The following is a 25,987-nucleotide window of genomic DNA, read 5'->3' as shown; positions in this document are numbered from 1 at the left end:
GGGTTAAATCTACAAATTCAGCTGTGACCTTGCCTTTCACATACATGGCTTTGTTGCTTTCTAGGCTTCCTCTTTATGCTGTGCTCAAAGTTAGTATGCCTGTTTCTCTCTTTTTAAACAAGAACATTTTTTTTTTTTTCATTTTCTTTAACAAGTATGTTTTCAAGTTCCTTATCCCAAGCCCTAATTTTAGTGTGTGTGTTGTTTTTTTTATTAAGAAAGCTAACGATGCGTTGTGCTATTCTCTTGGGCTGTGTGTGTGTGTGTTTTCATGTTCATGCATGTGTACATGTTCGGGCCTTGGGGCAATGTAGGATAGAACAGAGACCTGGGAAGTAACCCCACATGGAATACAAGCATAGCGTAAATTAGTTCTCACTGCCCAGGCTAACCTTTTAAAATCAAAGAGTAATTTCTATGGGACATTTTTCATTTTTGCTTGAAGTGGGGGAGTGTTGGGGAGAATCTTCAACCTGAAAGATTAATAAATATGAGAGCAGTGGGTTATTGAAACCATGTTTCCATCTCATTTTCAAGGACGTGAAAAAAAAATGAAGATAGCATGCACTTTCAGCCACTCTCCATCATCTTTCTCTGTTCATTTTTAAAATGAGAGCAAGGCACGAAGGGACTTGAGAGATTGCATTTGTTCTCCGATAGACAAAGTGGTTACTTTATAAATGAAGAGGCTGGAAAAACCCTTTCCTTCTGAAGTTTCTTAGCAACAGAACTGAAGTCAATTTTTGTTGTGTATGCATGGAACACTTTGTGTACAGTGACATTGGAGCCTTACATTTTCACAGGTGAAACACCTTATTAGCTTGATAACCAGAATTCAGGATTAGGGAAGGAAACAGGAGGTTAAAAAAAAAAAAGATTGCAGTGGGGAGGACCCTACATTGAGAGGAAGTAACTCATGAAAGCTGTCTCCTCTTGGCCCACTTGTGTCTTAAATCTAGTCTCTTTGAGGTAGAAGTAGTAATAGCCTTGGTGGCCCCCCATTGCTGTGTTCACTGAAGTGCCAGGCTGGTTTTTGTATTCCCCAGTAGTATTGTGTGCTTATTCTTATGATACAGCAGGAAACAGAACAAACAAACCCCTGTCCTTATGGAGCTGACATTCTAGTGGGGAAGACAAATTGAAACAAGACCTTAAGTGACATACCTAGTATGTTCGCCAAGTGCTAGAGTCTTGTATCCCCAGAATGTAGCCCAGGGCCTGGAGCAAAGTTGGTCATCAGAAAACATTGTTTGACTGGCTTGAATAGAAGAGAAAAGCCTAGTAGAGGATGTTCCCCCTCCCCGCAAGTCCCCAGATCCTCAGACCACTTCAGTGGAGCTGGTCCCTAATACTGAATCAAGGAGGACTTCTCAGTCATCCTGCGTGAGGCCAGAGCATCTTTCAACTCCAGCAGTATTATGTGGACACTTCCCTGCTCTTTTCTTCTTGGTAGCTTCCCTTGGAAGGAGCAGCCAACTCCTTCTGGTTGTCTGTTGTTTTATTTTCTAGTTGTTGTTGTTCCGACTCTTGGTGACTCCATGGACTGCAGCACTCAGGCTTCTCTGGCCCTCACCATCTCCCAGAGTTTGCCCAAGTTTACATCCATTGCATCAGTGATGCCTTACAACCATCTTGTCCTCTGTTGCCCTCTTCTCCTTCTGCCTTCAGTCTTTCCCAGCATCAGGGTCTTTTCCAATGAGTTAGCTGGTTCTAATCAGGCAGCCAAAGTATTGGAGCTTCAGCTTCAGTATCAGTCCTTCCAGTGAGTATTCAGGGTTGATTTCCTTTAGGATCGACTGGTTTGATCTCCTTGCTTTCCAAGGGACTCTCAAGAATCTTCTCCAGCACCACAGTTTGAAAGCATCAATTCTTCGGTGCTCTCCTTCTTTATCGTCCAGCTCTCACGTCTGTACATGGCTACTGTAAATACTATATGGACCTTTGTTGGCAAAGTGATGTCTTTGCTTTTTAACACACTCTTTAGGTTTGTTACAGCTTTCCTACCAAGAAGCAATCATTTTCTAATTTTATAGACTGATTTTAAGAGCCCATTCCTTGCATCACTTAATATTTACTGAAACGTGTGGTTGCAACGTCTACTGTGAGTGAGTGACAGAGGGAGAGAAGGGCGCTGCCCGGCATTCGTCTGATCACTGGGACTAACCCACCTGTCCTCAGAACTCTGTGTCTTGGGCGGTCTTGTTTTGTAATCCCAAAGATGTGAGATGTGGGTAATATATTTTTCCTCTCAGGATTCCTGTAAACCTCAGGTGTGCTCCCACTATTTGGGCACTTTAAGAGTGTTTTCTCCCCTTGCTAGAGAGCTAGACTCCATGTAATTGATCCCAGCAGTAGGAAACAGAAGAACTGTCGAGTCAATACGCCACAGAACCTATGAGGAGGAGGAGGAGGAGGCAGAGAAAGCTGCAAGTGAGAAAGAACCGCACAGTCAGAGAATCCTTCTGAATGACTGAAATTACATCATGTGGCCTGAGGGCTGAAATCCTACCAATAGTGCATTCAACATTTAAAATCTGTGCCTAGAGCCTGTTTTGTTTTTTTACTGTGTATACTCTGTCATTCTGGATCATTTTATTAAATGGTCAGAAATTAGGACCCTGCAGAACTAGGAAGATCTCCATCCTACAGACAGGAGGAGGATGCCTTGGACACGGAGAGTCACTGCTGCTTTGCTGTCTTGTCCCACATCTTCCGGGGGCACCGTGAGCACAACTGAGGCAGGCCCTGGATGCTGGGGGAGGCGGAAGCTCAGGGTGGCCGCTCCCCCTCCTCTCTGGTCACTCTCTATGGGTGGAAGTGGGGGCACAGGCAGGAGGAGGCCTGGTGGTTTGGGAGAAGATGTTGGCCTGAGAGCAGAAGGCCAAGGTGATGGTCCTCAGACTGGTAACCACAAGGAAGTTGGGTCTTTGTGATGGCTGACAGGTTTGTGTGACGGGAAACTGGATCTGATGCCAGTCTCGGCCTACTGCCTACCTCCAGCCTTTTACTTCCAGGAAAAACTGGGCAGATATTTTTTCTAAATCATCTCTGGTTAAGAAATGTGAAAGGGTGGACACCTGCGTACTCATGTGTCCTCTTAGTACTAAGTGTTCTTGGTTTCCCCTTGCAGCTAATTTGTAGGTAGGTTTTGATTATGAATTTATTTTTTCCCTAACCTTTCCCATCAGCAGTAATAAAGGAGAACCTTCTAGACTACAGAGATGCACAGTAATGAGTATCATGTGCTCCGTCTGAGTGGGAGGAAAGTCTGATCCGTGTTCAGTGGCTCTGCTTCACATTGCTTCAGTCTCCCTCCTCCTCTGAACAGCCCCAAGTCTTCTCTGGGAGCCTCTGGTGTTGGAGTCTGTGGAGGTGTCACATTTACTAGTAAGCTGCTTTCCAAACAGGCACCATTAGCCTAAATTAGCCATTTTCTTTTTCTGTCTGGGCCTCTCAACTTTTGGGTAACAGAGCTAAAGAGGCTTGGTTATCTATTTTTGAAAGGAAAGTTTTAGAAAATGAATTTAACTATGGTCTTAGTAAGGGAATCAGTTGACCCAGACCCCAGACCCATATGACAGTCACCTACAAGTCAAAAGGCTTTGCTTGTGGAAGGCCCTGGGCTCTCTGCTCTCCTGTGTCCCCAGCAGAACACCACCTGGGGCCCTTGATGGCATCAGACGAAGCTGTTCACACTCCTGAAGCTGCTAAAGAATGGGATGGACTGTGCGTACTTGGTACCTTCCTTCCAGTGCTTGGAAATGACATTCTCCCGTCTTTAGCAGTAATATAGCAAAAGTTAGAAGATACTTTCAGATCGTCCTCAAGGACAGCCCAACTTCTTTGTCAGCTTCCCAAGTTTTTGAGCCCTAGCAGCCTGACCTTAGTGGTTTGTTTTCCTCATTAGCTCTCTGACTTTGTAATCAGCTCACATTTTTCATTCTTCCCTCGTTCTGTCTCCTCCTCTCACCTTTCTTTAAAACCCCATGTCAAACATTCCAAGGGTCTGTTTTCTTGCTTTTAGGCTAATTTTCAGAGGGATCATTCAGTTGTTAAGCATCACACTATGTTATCCTCAGCTGGTTTGGAATAATTTTAGGCAGTGGAGGATTCCATTGTTATGAGGACATCATGTATGGGAGAGGCCCTTTCCTTCTGATGAATATAAAAAGGTTCTTAGAGCTCAAAACCAAATGTCATCATCATCAGTGTCTGGGTAACCAACTTTAGATGTTCCTTAGATAATATTATACAGGGAATAGGAAAGACAAAGGGCTTCTTTTTCACCTTCTATCAAATTGAATTCCACTGCGTTTCCATATCTGCTATGTACAAGGCTCTGCTAGGTACTGGTGAGACCCCTTCATCCTCTGTTTACTGTTAAGCAATGTGTTTTGTATTTAGCTGAGATTTTTAGAAACATGATTTAAAAATGGTATTGATTTCTTTATATAACAGGAGGGGAACTTCTTGGGGACTTTAGACAAATAAACATCATCTGTTCTTTAACTGCTGAGATCTCTGCAGGAGGCACCACTCACCTTGATAATTGCCTGGTAGTGTGGCATCCTTGACTGATCCTGGCCGCGGGTATAAATGGGCACTTGAGTCGGACGTTGTTGCCACAGGCACCAGAGAGGAGAGAGCAGGCCCACAGTGGAGGCCCGCTTCTAGTGCCTTGTCTCCTCCTGATACTATGACCTGCGTCCATGGGAGACCAAGGGGTGAACCCAGCCTGCTCTGTTTTCCAGCAGGGAGACTGGGTGAGGCTCTGAGGAGGAGGCACCTTGAAGTATAGATGGGGTTTCAGCAGGCAGATACCCTAGATCTTAATGGAAGAACAAAGGTTTAAAGAATGTGGGTGGCTGGTCAGTAGCTGGTTGCCCAGTTTGAAGGATGCTGTAGGTGGTTGAGTGGATAAGGTTGACTGATTTGAAGCCATCCAGTCTTTATGGGAAGAGAAGTTTGTGTTGAATTTAATAGGAAATAAGGAATAATTACATATATTTGAGTGTGGGGAATGGCAGGACTGGAACCGTCACTGAAAATTCATCTGGCAGTGACAGGGACTGGGGAACAGAAGTGGTAGTGAGGGAGTCGTGGTTCTGAGACTTGGCTGCACATTAACGTCACCTGGAGAACTTGAAACGTCCCAGTGCCCAGACTGTGCTCTGAGTCAGAGTCTTTGTCTGAGGTGGGACCCAGGCGCCCATATTCTCAGCCCTGAGAACCACAAGACTGGGTGAAGTCTGCAATCCTGGTGGAAGATTTTGAGAGCTCTGAGCTTCCAGCAGTGGTGCTCAACCTTGGTTGCACACTGCAACCACATAGGAAACTTTAACACACACACACTGGAACTACACACACACATACTGGAACCACACAAGAAACTTTAACAGACACAGGAGACATGGGTCCGCCCCAGAGACTCCGATTTTACTCCCCCCCCGGGATATAGCTAGGGTGCTGGGCTTCTGCTGTACGGCCGAGATTGAGAAAGACTGGGGTGGAGGCCGTGAGAAGCAAGAGCAGGGATTAAAACAGAGGCCTGAGGAGCTATAGTAAGACCTTTGTTATGCGCCAGGTGCTTCACTGAACACGTGGCATGAGGTGACTCATTTGTGGACATTCTGCACATGGAGGGAGAACTTTCCTGAACTCATAGCGCGGTTCATAGAGCCTGCTTTCCAGCCCAGCCTTGTGGTGCCCGAGTCCAGCTCCTCACCTGCTACACTGCATGGCCTCTTTGGAGAAGCCCAGCTGATTGGAAATAGGGAGCAAGGAAAAAGTTGAGAGATGCTGTTCAGACACTGTTGTGTTTTGGTGCAAGGGAGGCGGCTGCTGGTACAGCTGATAAAACCGTGCCATCAAGGGGGTAGTTGCTTTGGGGAGGGGAGGAGAGTTTATGTTGAATTTGAAGTGATTGTAAAAGATACAGGTGGGTGTAGCAGTTAGGTATGGAGGTCTAAAGATAGAAGAACTTACTCGTTTATAGAGGGGGTCATAGTTAAGGAAGCTGAACTTGAAGAGGTTAATTAGCTTGCTGGGGATCACAGAGCTAGTAAGTGGCAAGGCCAGGATCTGATGAGGTTGTCAGGGGAGACAGTGCAGCAAGAGAAGAGACTTTGAGGGAATTTTTATGTTGAGGTGCGGAAGACTGGACAAAGTAATAAAGCCACTTAGTACAGAGTCAGAAAAGGAGTAGTTCAAAAAGCAGGAGAAAGATTTGGGTCCTGTGCTATTTCATTTGTTAACCATTATGTTTGACTTGGTAGGATGTGAGAAATGGTTACGTATTTTTTAATGTGGGCAGTGATAGGGCTGGGGTTGACGTTGACGTAATAACTTAATTGGAACATTGGGTAGAAAGTTGGTTCAAGGTCAGGATGCGGAGGCATATGTAGCAGTGCTGATGGTGTTGCTGGAGTAACTGGTAGTCCAGGCCGGATCCAGAACTCGGGGAACCAGGGCAGTGGAGTTGAAGGGCTGGAAGTCACAGTCAAGGAGAAGAGGCTTTTGTGGGATTCACAGTGACTGTGCACTAGTAAAGAAAAGAAATTTTCTGGTTTTATATCTTAGACATTTTCACAGATGTCCAGTCATAAGTGGATGGCTAGGTTGGAAGATAGGAGGGGGCATCAGGAATTGTGGCTGCGAGCAGCTCTGGGCAGGGTTTTTCATGTTCCTGAGAGCACTGTCAGAAGGCAGGGTAGAGAAAGGGTATTTTAGCTCTGTATAGGGCCTTTTAGGTTCGCTGATAGGCAGCGAGAGGCCGGCTTGGTTGGTTGATGTTATGATGCAGGGAAAGGTTGTGGATGATTCTCTCAGACGGGCTTGTCTTTGCTGGAATTGAGGAACACATGTAGAACCAAGCTGCTGGCCCTATCATTGGAGCAGGGAGATGGATGCTGTGTGCACCTTGTGTGAAGATGTTGATGAAGGGAGGTGTTGGGGGTTAGAACGGGGGTGGGGGAAGAGACAGTAACTCTCTAGGATATAAAGAACCAGTTGGGGACGCTGGGGTGAGATGTCCCAAGCCAGAGGTAGGGGTTGGGAGGAGAGTAATGGGGAAGGGGTGGGAAGGAAGCTTGTGCTGTGGGTGATGGTGCTGGGGAGACTGAGACATGGCCCCTGAGTGCTGGTATGCTGAGTGATGTGCTTCCTAAGTGCATGTCTTACACTGGCTTCCTCGGCAGTGAGGCTCAGCGGGTGATAAGTTGAGCTGAGCTGAATTAATACATAGAGCTTGAAGATGGAGGCAAGTGGTGACCAGGCAGGATTCTATGACTAGAAAAATATCTAGAATGTAAGATCACAGACTGGATTGTTGGCTTCAGAATATATCGTGCTGTTTGTTTCCTTGGTCACCCAACAAATATTGGGCATTGAACTGTGCACAAGGCCCTAAGTTAGCGGTGGACACGCTGTTCTCATGGTGCTTACATCCTGGTGGGGAACAGAGACAAATAAATGGACACCAGTAAGGTGATTTGGGTAGATGCTGTGAAGACGGTACATGAGCGGCACCCAGGCTCTACCTTCTTCAGAGGGGCAACGCTTCTTGTTCCGAAGCACCTTCTGCTGAGCAAGTCTGGGCAGACCATGCCCCTGAGAGCTCAGGTCAATTCAGGAAGAGCGATAGGTGTTTTTCTAATAATTCATGTTACTTGTCCCCCATCTGGTGATCTTCAGGGTCATGTCTTAATTGCCTGTAAACTCTTCCTTGTCAGAACTACCCTCAGGACTCAGGAGCTTTCGGTGAGCTTAGGACAGACTGAGTTTTGCTGAAAGGAGAAGTGGGAACTTTGCTACAAAAGCAAGAGTCATTTGTCATGGAAGTCCATGTGTTTGTCATGCAGAGATGTGTATTTTCTAGTATGGAGGACATAATAGAGTATTTTCAAATGCCAAAAAGATTCTGTAAACCTTTATTCATGACTTTGGATTAGGGGAAAGACTAGACGACAGGGGTTTGGTGCTTGTTGAAACTTCTCCCTGGTGATCTTCTGGCCACTTTGGTTGAATGCTTTCTGTGTCTGGGAGGGAAATAGGGGATCAGTTCAGTTCAGTTCAATCACTCGACTCTTTGTGACCCCATGAATCACAGGACACCAGGCCTCCCTGTCCATCACCAACTCCCGGAGTTTACTCAAACTCATACCCATCAAGTCGGTGATGCCATCCAGCCATCTCATCCTCTGTCATCCCCTTCTCCTCCTGCCCCCAATCCCTCCCAGCATCAGGGTCTTTTCCAGTGAGTCAACTCTTCGCATGAGGTGGCCAAGGTATTGGAGTTTCAGCTTCAGCATCAGTCCTTCCAATGAACACTCAGGACTGATCTCCTTTAGGATGGACTGGTTGGATCTCCTTGCAGTCCAAGGGACTCTCAAGAGTCTTCTCCAACACCACAGTTCAAAAGCATCAATTTTTCGGCACTCAGCTTTCTTCACAGTCCAACTCTCACATCCATACATGACCACTGGAAAAACCATAGCCTTGACCAGACGGACCTTTGTTGGCACAGCAATGTCTTGCTTTTTAATTTGCTGTCTAGGTTGGTGTGGCTAAACCCAACAGGCAGCTCCGTCCAGTCTCTGGAGTTCCCTTCACATGTCACTGTGGTTTCCTTTTCTTTGATGGCTCCTTGATATGATGTATTTTATCAAACAGGCATTAAAAGGAAAAAAAAAAAGGCATGAGGGAGCTTAATAAGTAAAGGATTCATTTCCTCATCATGGACCTTTTATTAGACCACAAGAGTTTCTTCTGCTCTGTTCACCATCCTGGACAGTGGAAGGTCCCCCCCAATCATGCCTTCCCATGGTCAAAGCACTGGGGGAGAGGCTGTGAAAGCCAACCCCAGGTCTTTGAGCTGTCCTCAGATTAACCAGGAAAAGAAACCCGCTGCTGGTGGGAAAGATTTCATCTGAATGCTCATTGCCATTGTGTCCTGTGATTTTTTTTTTTTGGTTCATGATTTGAAGAAAACCAAGGAATTCTAGTTTCTCCTCTTTATTTTTTTCCTACCCCCCTCCCATCACTTCTACTATTCTCAGATGACTCCCCATCTGTCTAAAGAAAACCACCCACTTGTGACATGATTAAAGTTTGGTGGGAAAAAGCATTAGTGTGGGTAAGCCTGCCCATTTCTGGTTGAGTCTGTGTCTGGAACCAGTTTTCATTCCTTGGAGATTCATTGATTTTCTTTTGAAAAATCAAGTATTAACTAAATAATTAGAGCTGTTCTGGCCCTGAAAGGCTCAGGTGCTGATAATAGGATTTGTCATTGAAGAAACAAAATGCCTGACTTGTACGTGCAAAAGACTCTGCCAGATGGCCCCACAGGACCTCCCCACTGCATGGAGAGAAATTCAGTGATGGACGTGGGTGCCTAGAGCCTTGTGCCAGGCAGAATGTGGGACGTTCTGTCGTGGGGTACGCAAAATGATGGAAGAACGGAGGAAAGTGACAGAACATGGGCGTGCAGTGGTGAACATATGTGCTCAGGGTCACGCCAGTGGTCAGTGAAGATACTCAGGAATCCCTACCCCGTAGTCCAGCCCCAGAGCAGCTTCATGGCAACATTGCCCAGGATCCCTTCATGGCGGGAGATGCAGACGTGGGAGAGGGCAGGGCATGTTCAGGAGCAGCGGGGGGCCTGGCTTCCACTGGGGCAGGGGCACCACAGGGAGCACCCCTTCCTTCTCCGTGCATTTCTCATAGATGTTGTTTAACACGGCACTGTGTTCCCCCTGAGCTGAAATGGAACCTCAGAACCAACTCTAATAGCCTCTAACTCAGGCACTTGTGTCTGGTGGGGTCTGAGGCCCAAGTGATCGGATGGAGGTCCCTGAGCACTCTAACTGAGCCCTGAGGGGTCTGAGCTCCTCATTCTTCTGAACAGAGAAGTGCCCTAGCAGTTTTGGAATTCAGAGAAAGCAGGGCCTTTGTCTCAGTGGAACAACAGTCACATAGTGTAGGGTCTTCAGTGGTACCATATCTTTGGGTTCTAGAAAGTGTTTCTAATAACCCTAGAAACACTCGATTCTGTGAGGTAAAACCAGAGTCTGATAAACCTAGTTGATGTAAATCCATGGCTGATTCATGTCAATGTATGGCAAAAAACACTACAATATTGTAAAGTAATTAGCCTCCAACTAATAAAAATAATTGGGGGGAAAAAAGGGAAGAGAAGAGGGAAAAAACAAACAAACAAAACCTAGTTGAGATGTGGCATATGCCCAGTACCTGAAGAATTCTGGTCTTTCTTTTAGGTACAAAGTTAGAAAAAAATTTCCCCATAAAGCCCCTAAAAAAGCTCTGCTTAAAAAGTCATATACTCCCTCCCTAGTTTAAATTGGCATTTACTCTTTTCATCATAAGCATGTGATTTCTTACAAATCATAAATACTGACATTTGGAAATAAGACTGTCCCATCACTCTTTTAAATATATCCACTTCATTTGAATGCCATCATTATTTATAACCATTATCATATATTTTTTTAAAAAGTACACAAATGGGCTCCTTTTTAGCAGTAATATTTGACAGTTTATCTTTCCCCACTTTAAACCTGTAACTAGTAATTTTCCAGTTAGCTTCCCCTTGATGTAAAGCATTTTGTGCTTGAGAGTGTGTTGTCAGATCACCTTTTCATACTCCCAAAGACAGAAATGTGCGTGTTGTTATTTTCTTTAGCAATAAAGCTCTAAGTGTTGAAAGAAAATCCTCTCTGATTATGTTGTAATAATTAATAGTGCACAGTTGATCAAAACAACAAGATATTAGTTGATAAAAGTTTTAGTTTCTGCTTAATGTTTATTGGAAATTAAATAACTTAGTTTTTTAAAAATATTAGTTTTTGTATGAATATTACTTATTGTTAGGATGAGACCGTATTCTGCATCATATTATTCTCATTCCTCACTTATTTGTAAGTGCTCAGAAACCTTGTTTACATAAATAGGATTGATAGTTTTGTCACTCATTTATTGAATTCCTTCCATAATCAGAAACTATAATTTATCATTAGACATGATTTTCATTGATGTATCAGATGACACCTCCGTGAGCTTCTACTGGAAAGTACCTGACCTGCATGAGGCTTCCAGTTGTGACCTTGGCGTTGCTCATGGTGTCTTGAATTGACCCTCTGTTCATAGCCCGGAGTTCCTGCATGAGGCAGTGCTGCCTCTTAGCCATCTGGATGGGAGAGAGGGAGGCCTTTGTGATGAAGTGAGAGGAGGATGATTGTGAAAGAGGAGGCACACAAGGGTGTATTCTCAGGCAGATGAATTTTAGGAAAGAAAATATATGAAAGTTGAAGTTCTGGAAATGAATTCTCTTAAAACTGAATCCACATACCTATTGGAGTGTCTTGGGGGGACTTCCCTGGTGGTCAAGTGGTGAAGACTCCACGCTTCCAGTGCAGAAGATGCAGGTTTAATCCCTGGTTGGCTGCACAGTGCAGCCAGTACATAAATAATAAAATTAAGGGGGAGAAGTCTTCGGTGTCTGCATACGCTATTTTGTAAGCTGTGGGCTTACATACGAATCTTGCTTGCCAGGCCCACTTCTAGGCACTGGGATAACCCATCGAGTCAGGCCCCCTTAGGATCTGGGTTGACCTTGTGGTGAGGGCCGGCCTGGGAGCCTTCAGTTGGTCAACCTTGGGCAGGAAACCAGGCCACGCATTGCTTGGTGATTTATCGATGAATAAATTACTGTCTTTGCTCTCCAAGAGTGTATAATCTGAGCTCATAGTATAAAACAAAACATCACCCCTGTCCCCCCAAAAAACTTGACAAAAATAAAAACCCTCTGTGAGTTCTTGTTTAATGTTATTAAATAATGTGTGTATGTTTGCATTTTTAGTGTTTTGATAACTGGTTTCCATTGTAATATCACTTTATTTGTTGTTGTTTATTTGTTGTTGTTGCATCCAGCTCTTTTTGTGAACCTGTGCACTATAGACCACCAGGCTCTTCTGTCCATGGGATTTCCTAGGCAAGAATACTGCAATGGGATTCTCCTGACCCAGGGAGTGAACCCATGTCTCCTGCATTGGCAGGCAATTCTATACTGCTGAGCCACCAGGGAAGCCCTCACTTTATTTTAGGCATTTAAAAACTGTTTTTTAAGAGGTTAGCCTTTACCAGACTGCCAGCAGGATCTATGGCACAAAAAAGATGAAGAGCTGTGTTCTGAGCGCTGACCTTCTCCAAACACTGCGTCAGTCAGTTCCCAAAGAGCTCTGGATGATGCAGAGTTCTCAGTGGGACTGTGATGTGAGGTGACTGACTTGAGCCTGCCCCTTAGGTGTTTACCATGTTGCATTAGACTCTCAGATTCAGACCTGGTACAGTAAGCCTTCCATACCTGCTGGTTGTGCATCAGTGGGTTCAGCCAACTGTAGATCAAAGATATTCAGGGGAAAAAAATTCCAAACAACTTCCAAAAAGCAAAACTTGAATTTTCTGTACACTAGCAACTGTTAACATAACAATTATATTGTATTACAAGTAATCTGGAGATGATTTAAAATATAGGGGAGGACATCATGCATATGTTATGTGCAAATACTACATTATGTGCAAATACTACGCCGTTTTCTATAAGTATCCGAGGATTTTGATATCCTGGAGGGTTCAGGAGCCAGTCCTCTTAGGATGCTGAGGGACAGCTGTATCTTTGGGCACTGTAAGTCAGCTTAAAGCCCAGCGTTAGGGAATCACCACCAACCCTCCCAGCCCAGCCACCAGGGGGCGTGGTTCTCAAGGGTCACTGGCCTTCCTTGCCCTCCCTATTCCACAGCGAGAAATCCATGTGAGAGGGAAGACTATCGTCAACTCCGGATTGTGTTTCACAACAATTGAGAATGCTCTTGGTTTTATTATTAAGTGATGTGAGCCTGTGACTGCTTAGTTATTGTTTGGTTTGTTTCTTTTAACTTCTCAACATTCATTATTTTCTTCCCGGAGCTTTCTGCACCAACTGATTTGCTCCACGCACCAGGTCCCCTGACTGGAAGCTGCAGAGCTGCATTTAGGTCAGGGTTCTCGCATGCTGCTGACTTTATCTCATTTACAGTGTCACATTTCTGTTGCCATACACTGTGTGATCTGGGCTTCCCCACCACTTTTTAACAATTAGTAATTGAGCAGGAAGTGTGTTTTTATTACAGTGGCCTTTTGATTTTGATTTTACAATCGTGTAGTGTTTAGGAGAGAGCAGAGGTGGGGAAGTGGCCCTCTGAAACACATTTTTGACAGAGAGAAGTCTGTTGTTTCAGCCACTTGGCTATCTGTCAGCAGTTCTCAGACTTCCCCCTTGTGTTGGTTGCCTGGCAACCTGGGGCTGGAGCAATCAAACCGTGGCCAGTGCTTTTCCAAGCCCAGACTGGGAGATGATTTATTGGTGGAACAGTAAGAACAGTAAACCCAAGCCTCAGAAATGGATCTTTTTTTTTTTCTTTCTTCTTTTTTAAACCAGGGGTTTATACAAACCACATCAAGAAAAAATATAAAAGAAAAATATATCAATTGGAAGGTTTAGTTGTAAACATTTTTAAGCATAAAATTAAGGCCTATAGTGAACTTGTCATTCTGTGTCAACATGTGTATAGGATGATATTTAGTTGCACTATTACCCTTTGCTTTCTTTTATTGTACTGCAACACCGAACATTTTACAAGTTAATGCTTTGTGGGGGTGGGCCGGGGGGCATAAATTAGGATATTTGGGAGAAACCCAGCCCAGGCAATGTTCGTGGCCTGCCAGGGGTCATCTGTGAAGTCTTGATAGAATCACGCTTGGAACCAGAACCCACCTTGCCTGTTGCCTGGGTCTGTGTTGTCTGTATTCTCATTTAATGCAGTGAGCATAAAATGTGGATTGCTCTGCTCCATAATTTTTCAACATTAGCCGAAAACTCCCAAGACCCTGCATCAGTGTCTGCTGTGTTAGTGGGTCCTTAGATATGTCCTCCTCTTCCTAGGTGTGGAAGTGATCCACACCAGGGAAAACTGATGGTGTAGGACAAGTCAGTTCTGAACTTCAGGGGCTTCCTGCTTTCTGCTTCTGCCTTCTTTGCCCCTTCCCCCTCATTTCTAACTTTGTAGCTCTGAAAATTATCTCATGTTGATTAATGTTTGCTATAGAAGTGAGTTTTAGAGCTCTTTTTGACAGTTCTCCTTCATAAAGTCTCAAATACTTTCCAGTATTGCAAGTGAATGGAGAAGAAAATGGCAACCCACTCCAGTATTCTTGCCTGGAGAATCCCAGGGGCAGAGGAGCCTGGTGGGCTGCCGTCTGTGGGGTCGCACAGAGTCGGACAGGACTGAAGCGACTTAGCAGCAGCAGCATTGCAAGTGAAGAATATGGGGGGAGGGGCAGACTGCATCCGGGGAGGGGACTGAAGAGCTTCAGCCTAATTTAGCAGGCTAAGCATTTCCTAAGCATTTCTTTTTGTAAGACTTTAAGGAAGCTTTGGAATTCAAACCTTACTCTGCTTACAGCCCAATGTATCCAACTGTGTATGTAAATGCACTATTTGTGTGTTTGTGTTCCTTGTAAATGGGGCTTCCCGGGTGGCGCAGTGTTAAAGAATCTGCCTGCTAATGCAGGAGACTGGAGACCTGGGTTTGATCCCTGGGTCAGGAAGATCCCCTGGAGTAGGAAATGGCTACCCACTCCAGTATTCTTGTTTGGGAAATCCTATGGACAGAGGAGCCTGGCAGGCTACAGTCCATGGGGTTGCAAAGAGTCAGATGCAACTAAGTGCACACATGGGCACAGGCACACACACACAGTCACATACACACATTCCTTGTAAATACACGGATTAAATCTGTGTGTGTAATTTACACACAGCTGTGTTCACACTCCCTTAACAGCAGTATTTGCAGCGAGAGTGAAGTAGCATGGCAGCACTGTTCTTCCAAACAAAACCCAACAGAGCAGCCCTGGTGTGGGACCCTTTCTTGATGGCCTGTCTTGTGACAGGCGACCCTCATGGGATGGTGTGGGACCAGAAGGTGCCTGTCCTAGACTGGTAGACTGGGATCTGCCTGTTGAGGAGTTTTGCCATTTGTGATTGAAATACACTTCCTTTCCTCCTCCACCCCTTGTATTTCCTAAAGGATACTTGATTTTCCTCCCGATTTGGAGAGCATTTAAAGTGACCGAAGTTAAATACGGAATCCCAGCCCTTGTCATGTTTCAGAGAAAGGGAGACAGAGTCCAGGAGCTGCCTCCATGGCCCTGGGGCCAGATAGGGCCTCAGTTTCCTCCGCGTGGGAGCTGGGCAGGGGTGTGTTGTTACAGCTTCTGGATTTGATTGAGTCCTTCTGGAAGACAGGTTTCACCAAATTTGAGATAAGAGTCCAGTACTCTTTCACTTCATTTAGGACTATATGATATCATCGACCATAATCCTAACAATATATTTAGTTTACCTCCCTAGTAGAAAACTCTTAGTGCTTTAGGCGCTTTAATGTTTTATCAAAAGGGAGCAGAGATCATTGGAGGCTCAGACTGCGGGTGACCATTGATTACTTGAAATGTGCTAGTCCGAGCTGGTGTTAAACAGACACTGTTAGTGTAAAACACACACTAAATTTCACAGACCAAGTAAGAAAAAGAGACTGTAAAATATTTCATCAGTCATTTGTATATTGATTACACATTGAAATGATAATGTTTTGGATATATTGTGTTAAAATGTATTATTTTACATGTTTCTTTTTTTTTAACATGTTTCTTTTTGAAATATGGCTATTAGAAAGTGACAGTTAGAAAGCGGCTTACGTGTGGCTCACATTCAGTTTTTATTGGGCAGCTATTGATCTAAATGCCTTTCATTATGATTTTTGCAAAAGGCTCTACTTCTTTGTTCTCCTGTAACTTGTAGACAAGCCACATTCCTTTCTTCAGTTGAATCGTCTTTCCTGCTGTGCTGAGATATACTTTGTTAAAGAAGGTGAACTTTTTAGTGACTTATTATTTATGAGCCACCTGACAAGGACATTTATGTAGGCATTACGGTGATGTGGTAGGGAGAGAAGAATTCGCTAATGCCCCTTTGGGTTTGTTTTTAGTGTTGGGTTATTTTTAATATGGGTGTAGTTGGGCAGCCATAATTGGTGAGAGGTACTTAGCTGGCAGTATTTCTACATCTGTTAATGCTGCTGCTTAACTAGCCAGTTCTCATTTGACTTGAAAGTGCATTGAAACGTGCTGCTCTGATATTCACCCTGTGGCGATGCTTTGTTAGACCCTCAGTAATAAAAGGACTTCAGCTACTCAGCGTTATCATCGAGACTCAGAGGGTCACGTAGGCAGAGAGCAGGATGGCTCAGTGGCCTTTGCTCATGGGCACAGTAGCTGTGTAAACCAAACATGAGGTTCTTTTCCTGTTGGGCGTGTGGTCTTTGAATGAAAAATGGAGTGACCTTTTTTTTTTGTAATAGCTTTATTGAGATATAATTCACATACCTTACAATTCACTCATTTAAAATGGACAACTCTGTGGTTTCTAACATATTCACAGAGTTGTGCATCCATCACCAGAATCAAATTTAGAACATTTTCAGCAGCTCTGAAGGAAACCTCGTAGTTTTAGAAATCACTTCCCAGTCCTCCCGTGACTCTACTTCTTAGCAACCACTAATCTCCTTTCTGTCTTTATGTTTGCCCATTCTGCATGTCTTATTTAAATAGAATCATATGTTTGATTTTTTTTCACTTAGCCTGATGTTTTCAAGGTTCATCCATGTTGTAGTATGTATCACTATTTCATTCCTTTCTAAGGCCAGCTAATGTTCTATTGTTTGAATATTGTTGTCATTGTTTAGTCACTAAGTCATGTCCAACTCTTTTGCCAACCCATGGACTGTAGCCTTCCAGGCTGTTCTGTCCATGGGATTTCCCAGGTGAGAATACTGGAATGGGTTGCCATTCCCTTCTCCAAGGAGTGACTTTCTTTTTTTTTTTTTTTTTGACGTTTGTGATCAGCTTGGAAGTTTTTGAGCAGAGGTGTGTTGAAAAGGAGATTGCGGGCTTGGCATTGTGGGCTTCACTCTGGGTGCTGAACCAGCATCACAGAATGGGATGGTGTGGTTATCTCTAGTGAGACTTGTACATTTAAATGGACAGGAAAGTTGGTGTCAAATCATTCTGTAAGTAGTAATTAGAGTCAGAAACTTAGCAGTGAGCACAGGTCAGAAGTCAAGCTGGAGGGCAAATGGCTGGAAAGTAAACAGCCTTGGAAGAAGGCCGAGCCAGGTCACCTCCCGGTTTCATTTGTTTAGTCATTCAGCCAGTGATAGTGGTCACCTGCTCTGGGTGTCACGGGGTGTTCAGGGTGCTGGGGATTCCCTTGTGTACTCAGTAGCCTACATAGCTTGTCATGTCATGTCCTATGGCATTGTGAGCTAGGTGTTAACATAGCTCAGGTGTTAACATAGAGGAAGCTTATAGGACTGTAGGGCCTGTGGACTGTCTGAGGAAGTCTAATTGGAAGATGGTTAATTTAATTAATAGTTGACTACCATTGAGGTTAAAGCTTTTAGTGGTTTTTGTAATGGATCTTGTATTGGTTTTCTACTGCTGTATAACAAATTACTCTCAACAATAAAGATCACCCCAACTTAAGACAAGAATGATCATTTATTATCCAGTTTCCAGGTAAGACAGTTGACAATGTATCATGCATTAACAGGGTCTCTTTTTGGAAGAATTTTAGCCACCCTCCTGTCTCTGTGTAGGAGAGAGGCTGCCTGCCTGCCTGCAGCTCCCAGTGATGGAAAACTTGAGGCGTCCACTTCTGAGAATTTATAGATGGATGGTACAAAGCCCCGACAATCATCTTACACACAAGCATACAGAAGCCCGAAAGAGGCCTAGTGACCTAATCAGGGATGTAGTTATTTAGTGGCAGAGCCATGTACTCCAAGCCAAGGATTTTGGTGGGAAAATTTTTAACATGGATATACAACATTCAGTCTCTGATACTTTTGCTTCAGAGAGCAAGTGTGTCTAGGTACACAGGCTTCCCTGGTGGCTCGGATGGTAAAAAAAAATCCACCTGCAGTGACGGAGATCTGGGTTCAGTTCCTGGGTTGGGAAGATCCCCTGGAGAATGAAATGGCAGCCCACTCCAGTATTCATGCCTGGGAAATCCCATGGACAGAGGATCCTGTGGGCTAATATGTATAGTTTCCTTCAGAGGTTTTTTTTTTGTTTGTTTTGCTTTTTTTTAAGAAAAGATAGATAATACCCTGTCCATGGGGTTGCAAAGAGTCAGATACAACTTAGTGACTGAACAACAACAAATACCTTTTAATTCCTCTGATACGTAGACATACAAGAAAATGTTTTCTGCACCTAGATTCCAAGTAATTAATCCTATTTCTAATTCTTATCTCTTTACTTCATCCTTCCTTATTAGCTATGGATTGGGGCAGGATATATACCAAAACTTGAGTTTCTTCATCTGTGGCATGGACTCAGTGACCCTTGTGTTGGAGAGTGTATTGAGGAACTTCAAGGAGGATGTGGTCTGGGAGCCCCCAGTGTCCACGTTGAGACTGTGATGTCCTGAGAGAACAGAAGATGTTACTTGGAATAGAGAGTGTAGGTACTAGTCTGACCTTGGGAAGAATGCCAGGTCTCGAGAGAGAGTTAAGAGTCATCAGTAAAATGTGGTTATTGTTTTAAAGTGTTGTCCTGTTTGCTGTTTTTCAACTATAACTAGTTGAATGGAACTTAACTAGTCATCCTGGAATACCGTGTATAAATTCAAGATGTACTTAGGAAGTAGAGTCAGGAATCAGGAACAACATACAAGAAAGCCTGGGAAGGCCCACCTGGCTGGCTGGCACATCTCCTCTCAGATATGTTGCTTCTGCGGCTGTTTACTGAAAACATCCTGCTTTACTCCGGTCACCCTTTCATTGATGTCTTAAATATTTTAAACCAAAACCCAAATGACACTTTTCAAAACAGTATCAATAGTCTACCTCCAGCTGGAAGTGTGTTTTAGGTCTGGAGTGATGGGAATCTGTAACAGACAGGAGTATATGGATAAAAATCAATAGGTTCTTCTCATCTGGTGGTTGGTCAGTGAGAGCCATCGATTGACAGGTAGGGGTCGTGGAATACAGATGTTTTGAAGGCCTTGATTTCTTCCGGGCATGAGTGTTCTTTTTTGTCCCCTTACCTCTCCTTAATGTAGGTACCATCTTCTGTTTTCTTCGGCTGCTCTCTGCCTTCAGGAGAGAGAGCAGTGGACGTCCTCTTTTTCCCCCTGCCTGGCTCATGGGCTACACTTTTGTCTCTCTGTTGGGGGGAACTGTGGTTTGCTTACTTGCAGATCTGCCTGCTCTTCAGCCCTCTGAGAAGCACAAGTTATTAACATAAAATTTTATGCAGAAAGCTGGGCAGAGGAGAAGGAGCCATCTTCACAGTGGGACTCATTTTAATACCTACAGTGTTTTCCCAACAGTTACATAAGAGGACTGAGGAGAAGTCGCTGTTCAGAAGTCCTGGTGAGTTCCTGACTGTGATGCACTAGTTAAAATTCAGCAGCAGGAGTTAATTTTGAAAGCTCTCAGCCAGGGGTTAATTCCAAGGAGTTGTCTTTTACCATTTCTGTAGCATCACTTCTTTTCTCTGCCACAGACACAGGTCAGGTCCAGCAACTGGGACCAGCTGCGCGGGGAGTTGGATACACACACAGGGGAGATGCGCGTACACCTCATTCTTTGGCTTTATCCCCCCAGTACTCTTCTGTGTGCAATCCTATCCGATATTAAGAAGAATTTTTTGGAGATAGGTAGGGCAAGTATCTTTATGGCCAGTTTAAAAGATGAACAAACCAAGACAAGACTAAACTAAGTTTGGAGACTGTAGCCTTTACCTGTGCATTCAGAGATCCATGGGAAACACTTAAAGTCTTGAAATTCAAGTGCAGGCAGCAGGTGCCCATCGTCTTCCTGACCTGCACCCTCTCTTGGACTCCATTGTCAGGCTTCAGCCCATCCCTGAAGTTTCCAGATGGTTTACTTTTGTCACCCTTGATCTTCCTCCCCTGGTTCAAGGATTTGGTGACAGACAATTTTTCCCCCCATCTGTAAAATGGAGATATTAGGAGCCCTGCTTCGCAAGGCTATTGTGATGCTTAAATGAGTCCCTATAGAGCCCTTCAGACAGTGCCAGCTGTTGGCTGCCATCATTGTTGAATAGGGTGGTATCTCTGTACCCTTCCCACATCCTGACACAGAACAGTGACGCTGCCTGCCCTAGGCCAGCCCTGCGCGTGGGGAGGATAAGCATCTGGACAGCCAGTGAGGCTGTCGTCGCCCGTGGGCACAGGCTTGGGTGGCTCAGACCTGGGGCAGGCTCAGCAGTGATGAGTGGAACTTTTGAACTGGTTCCTTTATCGTAAGAGAGAACATTATTGCATTTTGACCCAATTACGTTTATCCCTGTTAAGTATCTTCCATTTCAAAAGTGGCTGTGCCTAAACAGCCATGTCATAATTTCCTCTCTGGAACAAAGGAGCAGACCAGATCTAGGGCTTCTAAGTTTGAATCTCATGTTCTTTCCATTTGACCAAAAATGAGAAATAGAACTCTCCAGATTCTACTAAAACCCAAATTTACTAAATGCTGTGTTCAGGTAACTCACTTGTTTTAAAAGCCAAGAATTAAATGTTCTCTGTCAGGAACTTAAGGGGGCTTCCCCCCTTGGTGGCTCAGTGGTAAAGAATCTGCCTACAATGCAGGAGACATGGTGGGTTTGATCCTTGGGTTGGGAAGGTCCCCTGGAGGTGGGCATGGCAACACACTCCAGTATTCTTGTCTGGAAAATCCCATGAACAGAGGAGCCTGGAGGGCTACAGTCCATCAGGTCATAAAAGAGTTGGACACAACTTAGCAACTAAACAACAACCAGAGCTTATATGTAGTAACTTCTGATGGTGATATGAAATTTCAGCTCAGTAATAGAAAACTGTGGCAATGTGTCTAAAATCTGGAGCGTAAATAATTATGTAATATGATAGAAGTGCTAACGATCATACAATGGCAGTCATATCACAGTGTATAAATGTATCAGGTTAACCTGTTATATACCTTTAACAGAATGATACATGTCAAAATATATTTCAGTAAATAATATAAAATCAAAATTGAAACACAGTCACACACTTAGTTGTAAAACAAAGCAAAGAACAAACTCCTTGCCATAAATAAACCTGTATTTATATTTGGATCTCATCTGGCTTTGGGGATTGAGACATAGAAGAGGACTTGTTCTGTGCTCAGAAGGAACACACCAAGTTGACTGGAAACAAACAGCACCAGAGAAACCAGGGCCAGCAGCCCAAGAACCTCAGCTCATGGATCTGTGAATGGCTGGACTGCAAGCCTGTGGCACATAATAAGCAGGGCCGCCTGGCACGTGGGGCGGTGACCCAGCCATAGCGCCTGCCTGTTAAATGAACAGTCTTCGTTCTCCTTCAGCTTTGACATCTTAGCACTCCAGCATCTATGCTCCATCAGGGACAGAACAGCTAATAGAGAGGGACGTAACTCATGAGGCCAGTTGACGAGACCTTGAATTTAAGCACTGGAAATGTGGAATTTCAGCTCAACTGCTAGAATGCTGTTAAGCAGACTGTGTCTGTTAACTTTCCTTTAGAAGCCTCTAGCACCTATAAGTCAATCACGTTAATTATGAAATTCAAATCTCAAAAGCTTCGAGGTCTTTATTTGCAGAGACATAAATTAATAGAGGGAAGGAGACTGCAGCATCAGTAGCCTGTTTAACATACTGACCTATTCTAATCATTGACTGCTCTGAGTGGGTTGGCTTTGTTTCGATTTTAAAGGCTACTCCACATTTCTGGTAAACCACAAGGTAAAGGCTGGTCTCTGAGAAGCAGATGTTTTGTCAGTTCTGAGGCCTTGTGGCTTTCCATAGAGAAGTAACAGTAGAGGCCGCACGAAGCTTTTACTTCCTTTTTTTTTAAAACAGTGGGGCCAATGGCTCTTTGCACTTGATAGCGTAGTGCTTGATACACACTGACAGCAGTGGTCTGTGTCTACCACCGGATGTCAGATCCGTGTTTCTGGAAGTAGTTAGTTTGAAATGTCTGTAAGACAAGTGTTCCCCATGGGCTTGGACCATAGATTTAGCCTTAGAAATAGTGGTGAGAATCTTGGATGGTATTTAGAGTCAAAGGAACAGTGGAAATCGTATTGGGAGGGAGTTTGGAAAACAGGAACCCTGAAACAAAGCCTTGGGAAGACTCAGATTTCTAGAGGTTGAGTAGGTTACGGTTAAGGTGAAATGAGGAAAAAGAGCAGAGTTTGGTGTCATGGAGCCAATAAGATCAAAACTCTGTTACCAAAGCTCAAAACGGACCATTTGGCACTGAACAATCTGGTTCCACCATGACCACCCTAGCCCAGGCCCCTGTCATCTCATGGTTTCATTGTGTATTAAACACTTGGGAGTTCCACCCGCCTAATGCTCTAGGGAGGCAGAGTGGTATAAGATTCCATTCCTGTCTTTTCAGAGCTTATAGACTATGAGTATACAAGCCCTTAGACCAATAAACACCAAGTGAATCAGGGGGATAGTCGGGGAAGTCTCATTTTGGAGTGGGAGGGGTTTGAGCTTAAGTTGGAGGTGAACTGGAGTAGGCTGTGGAGAGAAGTGTTAAAGGTACCGCAGAGTCAGAGCTTAGCCCAGGATGGTGGCGGTGTTGGCCAGGTGGCATTAGTGGATGTCTGTGTGGTAAGGTAGGTTGGGGCGGGGTCCTGGTGCACCTGCATTTGAGAATGCAGGTCTAAGGGGTTAAATACCACCCCCACCCCACCCCGGAAGAGGTCCAAGAGCTAGTTTTAGTGTGCAAGGGCACGATGGTACAGGACTCATGATGGAATCTGTGGTTTTGACAGTTCCTTGGCAGAGCCTCGTAAGTAGCCTGATGGGAGAGAGAGATTCATAGACTGGCGGGTAGGAAAGAAGGGGAAGAGTCTGGCCTGGGACTGGTGCTTGTACGGGTGGGAAAGGAGGGCACGGAAGACCTTTCTTTGGAAGAACAGCGAGGACTGGATTTGATTTGGGGGAAAACGGGAAGGGCAGAGTTACAGATGACGGTGCCATGACTGAAAATGAATTCTCTGTAGACCCTTATTAGCCCTCTTTACCGAGACTGTGGCAGTGACGCGGGGCATGGATTTCAGAGCCTGGGTTTGGAATTCTGCCTTTACCGCAGAGTTGGGTGACCTTGGTCTGCCTGCTTAACTGACGGTGCCTCAGCTTCCTTGTTGGTAAAATGGAGATGATAACAGTACTTCCTTGTAGGGTATGAGGACTCTGAGGCTCTGGGCACACAGTAGGTATTTAATAGCTATGTTCAGAGGATTATAACAAGTAGAAGACTCAGGGTCTGACTTCAAGTTTGTGGAAGCTCCTTCCCTGCTCTTCCAGATTCAGCCTTTCTCAGGTGCTTCTCTTCGCTCCTTCTCCCAGTGAATCTGTTGTGTGTCCTCTGGCATCAGGCCCTCCTTTGGATTGCATGACCCTGCTCTTCTACCACCAGACTCATGCCAGACCCCACCTCAGCTTTCTGTAGACTCTGTTACCACTTCCCACCCTGCCCCTGTCTTTTCTGGAGGCCCTTCTCACCCTTCCACACCTGCAAATGCTCTGCTTTTTGAGATCTGACCTCGGTGACCGTGACAGTCTGTCCCTTCTCTCGGCTTCCTTGCAGCACTGGTGAGCTGCCATTCACTGCTTCATGCTTGGCTTCCCCGAGACTCAGATCATTCTCTAATCTAATAACCTCGCACACATTTATCTTACCTGCTAAAAATGAATTCATTTGAATAAAGGTCCATGACTGCCTGTTGTTATTTAAAAATTTCCTCCCAGTGTTAGGTGCTCACTAAATACTCAACTCCTGAAAGTAGATTAAGAAGTGTTCATTCCGAAGGCTGAGGTTGAGTTCAGGTTATCCCCAGCTCACACTGGGTTCCCTCACCAGCCTCTCCAACTGCATCGCAGCCAGTCTGTCCCTCAGGCACGTCACAGGCCCACCCCACCCCTGGTGCACTTGCTGTCTAGTCTTTTCATGGAACAGTCATGCCGGCACTTCTCTGCTGGCCTCACTGTGAGGACCATAACTCTTCAGCCTGGCCTAGAAGGCTCTGCAGCCTGGCCCTCTCCTGCCTCTTCGGTCTTATCTGTGGCACTGCACTTTGCACACCCTGTCCTCCTTGCAGTTCCCAGAATGTTCCATGTGCCCTGCTGGCAGTCCACTGGAGCCCACCGGCCAGGCTCCTGATTTTCCTGTCACTTCCTCTAAAACACCCACTGAGTGAGTGCTTCCTCTTCTTGGCCCCACCTCCAGCCCTTTGTTCCTCTGAGGCTTCTCTTTGGGGCCCAGAGATTGATGTGTTTACCTGTTTGCCAGCCTGGCTCCTTGAGGGCAGGCGGTCTCATTCCTCTCCAGATCCCAAAGGAGATCCTCTGCACTTAGCCCAGGAGGCGTGCTGAGCATGCGGATGACACTTTTTTCAAGTAACAAGGGTCACTCTTCTTCAGACTAGAAAAGAGCTGGCTTCTTTCTTGTGCCTTGACAGATTGTTCCTTTTGAACTATACGAATTATGTTGAAAACTGACAGTGATGAGTCATATCTTAGAAAGGGGTGAAATCTGAAAATGCAGAGCCTCCAGGAATGGAGTAGGAGGTTGCAGATCGGTCTTGCAGGCCAACTCTGGCTCTTCGCTGAATTTGTCCGGCTGGTCTCCACCGCGGGTAGTGGGAGGGACGCTCCTCCCGGTGGGCAGGTGATTTATTGGCTGGGAAGCTTCCGCGGTGACTTAGTTGTGAAACGGCGCCCTGCGAGGTGCCGGCTAACGCCTGGGCGGGAGGGACCGCGGGAGTCCTCGGGGCCAGCCCCCAGCTTCGCAGCCCGGGGGGCGACGGGCGTGCGCCGCTGCCTCGGCCCGCCCGGGGGAAGCCCAAGGACTGAGCGGCCCGGGAGGGGCCCCGAGCGCCCTCTCTTCTTGCCCGCCGTGGCGGGGAGGAAGTTTCCGTGCTCTGCCGCCCGGGTCGGATCCCGCTGTTTGGAAGGAGGAAACCGAGGTACGGCGCCGGGACCCCGCGCGGAGCCTCGGGGCGGGGGCCAGAGCCGGGCTGGCGGGCGGCGCGGCGATCCAGGCCGCCTTTTGCAGCCGCCCGCGGCCGCGCCGGGCTCTGCGCGCCGCTCCGGCCTCCTCCCCCGGCGGCGGCGGCGGCGGCGGCCTCAGCCCCGCGCCCCCCGCGCCCCGCGCCGCGCGGCCCCGCCGCGGTCACACGCCGAGCCGCCCGGCCGCCTCCGCCCTGCGCTTTGTGGAGCACGAGCCGAGTGACAGGCGCGGCCTCTCGCCGCCGGGACCCGGAGCTCGGCCCGCCGCGGCCCGGGTACCTGTGGCTGCCCTCGTCGGCGCGCGGGACCCGGCTTCGCGCCCGAGGTGGGGGCCGGGGAGCCTGCAGGGCCCGGCTGCGGCGGGGAGGGGCTGCCCGGGAGGAATGGGGCAAAGTGAAAGTCCCGGACAGCTGAGGAAACGGGGGGCGGAGGGCGGGGGGTTCTGGTGGCTCGGTTTCTGGTACCCAAGACGGCGGGGCAGGTCGGCGGGGTCCGGGCCCCGGTGGTCTTCGCCGCGCTGGTGAATTTCTGGGATTAACGAAAGGCCTTTTAACCCTCTAGGGTGCCCTTCTGAAGGAAAGTCTCCAGATTTGGTTGTGTTTCCCTGTTTTGCTCGACACTCTGGGAAGCCTGGTTCTCAGATGGAGACCACTTGTGCTGCTTGATTAAGAAACCCGGAGCGTATTTATACCTCCGTTGTTTATACCTCCGCGAACCGCTGCGGAGACTGGAGGCACTCAGGGCACAGATCGCCTGTGGCCTCAGACACAGGATGTCCTCC

General features: G+C 46.1%; 1 protein-coding gene across 6 annotated transcripts in view; it reads left to right on the top strand.

The window, feature by feature from the left end:
* RERE (arginine-glutamic acid dipeptide repeats) overlaps positions 1 to 25,987 on the top strand; it is a 435,792-nt gene that overhangs the window by 350,161 nt on the left and 59,644 nt on the right. The window lies entirely within an intron of this gene.

This window comes from Cervus canadensis, chromosome 13 (genome assembly GCF_019320065.1).
Source record: "Cervus canadensis isolate Bull #8, Minnesota chromosome 13, ASM1932006v1, whole genome shotgun sequence".
NCBI classification, from domain to species: Eukaryota; Metazoa; Chordata; class Mammalia; order Artiodactyla; family Cervidae; genus Cervus; species Cervus canadensis.
Note: the sequence above shows the minus strand (reverse complement) of the source record. Positions and strands in the feature narration are given on the sequence as shown.